General features: G+C 39.0%; 1 protein-coding gene and 1 long non-coding RNA gene across 4 annotated transcripts in view; one reads left to right on the top strand and one right to left on the bottom strand.

Annotated features, from left to right (window-relative positions):
- LOC149102704 (uncharacterized) overlaps positions 1-6,531 on the bottom strand; it is a 234,512-nt gene that overhangs the window by 152,880 nt on the left and 75,101 nt on the right. The window lies entirely within an intron of this gene.
- Positions 2,414-6,531, top strand: part of LOC149102702 (uncharacterized) — a 96,048-nt gene continuing 91,930 nt past the window's right edge. The window contains exon 1 of the mRNA XM_089274057.1: positions 2,414-2,621. The gene's annotated coding sequence lies outside the window, so the exon portion shown is untranslated. The remainder of the gene's footprint in view (positions 2,622-6,531) is intronic.

The raw sequence follows: 6,531 nt of genomic DNA, 5'->3' as shown, positions 1-6,531 counted from the left end.
TTCCACCTATGGATCTTAAGGCCCAAACGTGCTGAGGCGTCTGCAACAGCGCTGGTCTTTTCCTGCATCTGATGTCGAGTGTGCGAAAGAAGGGCCAGGTCGTCAGCATAGTCCAGGTCATCCAACTGCTTCCAAAGTGTCCACTGGATGCCATTTCGCCCTTGGGCTGTAGATGTCTTCATTACCCAGTCCATCGTCAGAAGAAATACAACTGGCGCCAGTAGGCATCCTTGCCTCACTCCAGTTCCTACCTCAAAGGCATCAGCGAATTGCCGTCTATGACCCTGCGGGTCATCCCTTCATACAAGTTTCTGATGATATTGGTTATTTTCTCCTGTATTCCGTAGTGTCTCAGTAGCTTCCAGAGGGTCTGCCGGTCCATCCTGTCAAATGCTTTTTCATAGTCCACAAAGTTGATATAAAGAGGTGAATTCCACTCCAGGGACTGCTCCAGGATGATACGCAGCGTGGCGATTTGGTCGTTGGAAGACCTATTCGTATGGAAACCAGCTTGCTTCTCGCGAAGCTGTGGGTCTATGGCATCTTTCGTCCTGTTCAGCAAGACTCGATTAAACACCTTTCCCAGAATGGACAGCAGTGTTATACCTCTGTAATTGGAGCAGGAGCTGAGATCACCTTTTTTTCGGGAGCTTGATGAGGTAACCCTCCTTCCACTCTGTTGGTATCCGCTCCTCTTCCCAGATCTTATTGAAAAGGGGGTAGAGCAGCTCCACGTTTGTCCTGATATCGACCTTCAGTGCCTCTGCTGGGATGTTGTCAGGTCCCGCAGCCTTGCCACTCCCTTTTCTCAGCTGCTTGATAACGTTTTGAATCTCCTCCTTTGTGGGTGCGCTACAGTCAATGGGTAGGTCGCTGTCGGCTGGCTGTATGTCCGGAGCGTCTGGGGGAGCAGATCGGTTGAGCAGATCCTCAAAATGCTCCACCCATCTCTTCTTCTGCCCCTCTAAATCAGCCCATCCTTACTTGTCACCGGTCTCTCTGGCTTGCTATATTTTCCCGATAGGTTCCTTATGGTAGAATAAAGGGCCCACCTATTTCGTGATAAGCTGCCTCTTCAGCCTCTGCTGCCAGCGACTCCAGATAGTTGCGTTTGTCTGCGTTAAGGCTCCTTTTGACTTTCCTGTTCACCCCTTTGTACTCCTCTTGCGCCTTAGCTTTTGCAATCAATCTGATCACACAACATGAAAAGTTCTATTTAATAGATCTTAATATATACTGAGCAATTTTATTCAAACTAAATCGGAGAGTCGTTCGATTTTGTTCCGCTCGATAACAGCAGACTAGTAGAACTCGCGCGCTATATTTCCAGGTCTTGGAATACAATGAAACATTAGAACAAACATTGTTTAGTATATATCTACTTGCGTTCTGATATCACAAATGCCGTTCTCTTATTGGCTACTCTACTCACTATCTATTCTTCGGTAGATAGTGAGTAACCTTTGGTGTGCGGTTGTTAACAAAATGGCGGCGGCAGGCTTGCGTTTTCGAAGTGTCTGCGAAAATAATTTAGATAACTTTTAAACGAATAGCTTTATACTAAAACAATGAGATTATTCGCTCTTAATTTCCATACGTGATAGTTGACTTGGGCTGCGTCCTCGTCAACTATCACGCGATAGAAATCTCGCACTCATAATCTAATTTTAGAAGTCTGCATAAAGTCGTGACAGTTGCTGGTATTGCGAAACGCCATTAACGTCGTGTTACAGGGTAAAAGACAGAGCTTTGTCTATTTTGCTAAGAAAAGTGCATCAAGGATTAGAAAAATATTGTCACGACTGAACACAAGAGATTATGATCCTGACCATGTTTTCCTGCTGAACAACAATTATAAAAATTTGTATACAAGTAACTGGGACTTGTTTAATTCTATGCTCATTAAGGCTTTCCGCTGCATTTCACGGTACTGGAGCGTGACTCACTTAACTGAGACGTCAAATATGTCGCACCGATAAGATCAAGAGGGGCCTTTAATTATGTAACATTCAGCTATATTCACTTAATCCCTACGAAGATTCGTTCGGTACATAAAAGGTCTCTCGTTTAGACTTAAGTTTGCATTCAGCATCATTAATCGACGTGGGTAAAGAGACGTCAGTATCAGTTTCACAAGGTGATGATCGACTTAATGGCAAAACAGAAAACAAACTGAATTAGATTGACATCACTTACATAACTTGTTTTTATAAAACTTGTTTTCTTTCAACCCAAATTTTCGACGTCACCTTTGGTTTTCAGTGCTGTTTTGCAATGAAGAATATTTTCTTCACCTTTAGTTTACGCTCACTTTACATATCTAAGAAATTCAGTGCCATCTACACTTTATCACATAATCTTGTGGTCTATTTAGACTAAACTACTAATTCAGTCTACGAGAATGACTTTTTGACCTTTATAATTATATTCTCGGATGTGTTAGGCGTTTATTGTGCCACAGAATTTAATTCCTAGAAAGAGACTGACTAGAAAGGTTATTCAATAGGAATAATTCAACAGAATTGCTTTTAACGTTCGGTCAGCTGTTTCATTTAACCAAAATCGTGCACAGAGTTCTTGTTTCTACAAGGAATATCATCGAAATATCCAGAATCCTGAAGGTAAGTGAAAGAGTTGTAGCTTGTTGTTTACAAGGTGTTCCAAGCGGAACCACAGACTATATATAGTTTTTCGCTCGCTCAATCCAGGGCTAAAACCTTTTAAATATATGATTTTTCTCTTCCAAGGGTTCCATCTAACCAGACAACATGAAAAGTTTGATTTAATACCGGGCAATTTTATTCAAACTTAATCGCAGAATCATTCGATTTTGCTCCGCATGATAACAGCAGAATAATAGAACTCGCTCGCTTTATTTCGAGCTCTTGGAATACAATCGAAATAAGAACTAACATTTTTTAGTATAAATCTACTTGCGTTCTGTCAAAAATGCCGTCCTCTTATTGGCTACCCTACTCACTATCTGTTTTGTAGTAGATAGTGAGTAGCCTAGCAGTGTGCGATTGTTAACAAAATGGCGGACGCATCTTCGCATTTACGAAGTGTCTGTGAAAAGAATTTAAATAATATTTAAACAAGTAGCAGATTTATACTGAAACAATGAGATTATTTGCTCTCGATTTCTATGCGTGATAGTCGAATTGGGCTGCGCCTTCGTCAGCTATCACGCATTAGAAATCACAAATTCGTATATGCTCTAATATTATTGTTAAAATACCATATAAAGCATCCATGGATGAGGACGCCCGCAAGACCGTGTTGCGAACTGAGCAAAGACAATCTGCTGCATTAAAATCAATCCATTATCTTATGCAGTAATGTTAAGAAGTCTAAGCTCTTTTTGATACTTTTTATTTTGAGTGATCTGCAATTAATTCGATACAAAACCAACAATTTTAGATGTCTTTGTTATTCATAAAGTTATGACAGTTGCTCGTATTTCGAAACGCCATTAATTAAGGGTACTATATTGTAATTATGTTGCATGGTAAAATACAGAGCTTTGTCTATTTTGCCGGGAAAAGTGCATTAAGAACATGAAAAATCTTGCCAGGACTGAAAAACGATTTTGGAAATTTGATTACAACGAAGAACTTTTGTAGCCCTACATGTATTTAGCCTGAGGCCCCACGCTGATTTGAATCTTTTCTTATGAAAACAGCATTCGAGATATTGTGGTCACTCTTTGTGATTTTTCTTAAAAAAGCACCATCCATCCATCCATGATTTCAAAGAACGTTTTACCCGAGTTTGAAATGTTCATAAGCTTAAGAAGGTATCCACCACAAGTTCGAGTAACAAGCGCACAAAAACTTTGTACCGAGATTATTTACATGGTATTGCAAACTGTGCCATCTTCTCAAAAGAAATCATTTCCACTAAAACAACACCAAATGTCGAAAACAAATTTTAAAGTTCATATGAAAGTACTGTCGAAACTACCGTTGACATGAAACTGATGATGAAATTTTACCTGTGTTTGCACAATTTCTCTGAACTTTGAAATTTATTTTGTCGAGTTCACATGGGAAATTGTATTTTGTGTTGTCTCAGACAACTGTTTTAGAAAATGCAAAAAGGACTCAGTGTAACATACTTAAAGTTACTATGGTACAAGGTTTTGTTCATTAAAAATTTAACCAAAATCGTGCACAGAGTTCTTGTTTCTGCAAGGAATCTCATCGAAATATCCAGAATACTGAAGGTAAGTGAAAGTGTTGTAATTTGTTGTTTACAACATATTTGAAGCGGAACAACAGACTGAAGTTTTTCGCTCGCTCAATTCAGTGACCAAAACCAGAAGCGTATCACCTCATAGCTTTTGCAAAAACCTATTGGAATATATGCTTTCTTCCAAGTGTTCAATCTGATCAGAAAACATGAAAAGTTCGTATTAGTAGATCTTAATACTGAGCAATATCATTCAAAATTAATCGCAGAGTCATTCGATTTTGCTCCGCTGGATAACAGCAGAATAATGCAACTCGCCCCCTTTATTTCCAATCGAGCATTAGAGCTAACAGATTTTAGTATATCTCAGTGCTACTGTTCCATCACGAATGCCGTTCTCTTATTGGCTACGCTACTCACTATCTATTCTATTGTAGACTCTGAGTAGCCTAGCAGTGTGCGGTTGTTAACAAAATGGCGGCCGCATCTTTGCGTTTTCGAAGTGTCTGCTACTTTAGCTAAGTTTTAAACGAATATATAGTAGATTTATACTAACCAATTAAATCATTCGCTCCCGATTTCTATGCGTGACAGCTGACTCGATTGGGCTATATCACGCGATAGAAATCTCTAACTCATAATCTATACTAATAATTTTAGAGGTCTATGTTTTGCATAAAGTTATCACAGTTGCTTGTATTGCGGAAACCCATTAACATCGTGTTGCAGGGTAAAAGACAGCTTTATCTATTTTGCTAAGAAAAGTGCATCAAGGACCAGAAAAATCTTGTCACGACTGAGCACAAGAGATTATGATCCTGATCATACTTTCTTGCTGAACAACAATTTTAAAAATTTATATACAAGTAAACAGTAAGGCTTTGCACTGCATTCCACGGTACTGGAGCATGACTTACTTAACTGAGGCGTCAAATCTGTCGCACATCGAGGGGTCCTTTAAATATGTAACATTCAGCTATATTCAGTTAATCCCTATCAAGATTCGTTCAGTACATAACAGTTCTCTCGTTTAGACTTAATTTTGTATTCAGCATCATTGATCGGGGTGGGAAAAGAGACGTCAGTATAGTTTCACAAGGTGATGATCGACTTGCATGGCAAGAAAGAAAACAAACTGAATTCTTACATAAGATAACTTGGTCTTATCAACTGGGTTGACCATGTGAATTGGCCACCGTAAAGAGATTGAAAGCTTTCGAATCTCTTTACGGTGGCCAGTTCACATTATTAACCCAGTTGATAAGACCAAATTATCTTGTTATACTCTCCACCGACGCAGCACCACAGTTTCTCTGAATTCTTACATAAATTGTTTTTATAAAACTTGTTTTCTTTCAACCCAAACTTTTTACGTCACGTTTGGTTTTCATTGCTGTTTTGCAGTGAAGAATATTTTCTTCACCTCAGTTTAGACTTTTATTGCCAGGAAAGAAATTCATTGCCAGGTACACTTTATCACGTAGTCTTGTGGATCTATTTAGACAAACTACGGCTGCCTCATTCAGTCTACGAGAACTTTGACCCTTACAATTATATTCTCGGATGCGTTAGGCGTTTGTCATGCCACGGGATTTAATTCCCAGAAAGAGACTGACTAGAAAGGTTATTCAGTAGGAATAATTCAACAGACTTGCCTTAAACGTTCGGTTTCATTTGACCAAAATCGTGCACAGAGTTCATGTTTCTGCAAGGAATATCATCGAAATACCAGAATACTGAAGGTGAGTAAAAGAGTTGTAATTAACTTGTTGTTTCCAAGTTATTCGAAGCGGAACCAGAGCCGGACTACATAAAGTTTTTCGCTTGCTCAATTCTGTGGCTAAAACCTTCCAAGGGTTCTATCTGATCAGACAACATGATAAGTTCGGTTTAATACCGGAGCAATTTTATTCGAACTTAATCGCAGAATCGTTCGGTTTTGCTCCGCTTGATAACAGCAGAACAATAGAACTCGCTCGCTTTATTTCTAGCTTTTGGAATACAATCGAAATAAAAACTAACAGTTTCTGGTTTAAATCTACTTGCGTTCTATCACAAATGCCGTTCTCTTATTGGCTACCCAACTCATTATCTATTATGTGTTAGATAGTGAGTAGCCTAGCAGTGTGAGATTGTTAACAAAATTGCGGCCGCATCTTTGCGTTTTCGAAGTGTCTGTGAAAAGAATTTAGATAAGTTTTAAACAAGTAGCAGATTTATACTAAAACAATGAGCTTATTTGCTCTCGATTTCTATGCGTGATAGTTGACTTGGGCTGCGCCCTTGTGAGCTATCATGCGATAGAAATCACAAATTCATATATGTTCTAATCATTAACTA

The sequence above is a fragment of the Orbicella faveolata genome, unplaced genomic scaffold (assembly GCF_042242905.1).
Source record: "Orbicella faveolata isolate gen_17 unplaced genomic scaffold, um_ofav_v1 contig_35, whole genome shotgun sequence".
Taxonomy (NCBI): domain Eukaryota; kingdom Metazoa; phylum Cnidaria; class Anthozoa; order Scleractinia; family Merulinidae; genus Orbicella; species Orbicella faveolata.
Note: the sequence above shows the minus strand (reverse complement) of the source record. Positions and strands in the feature narration are given on the sequence as shown.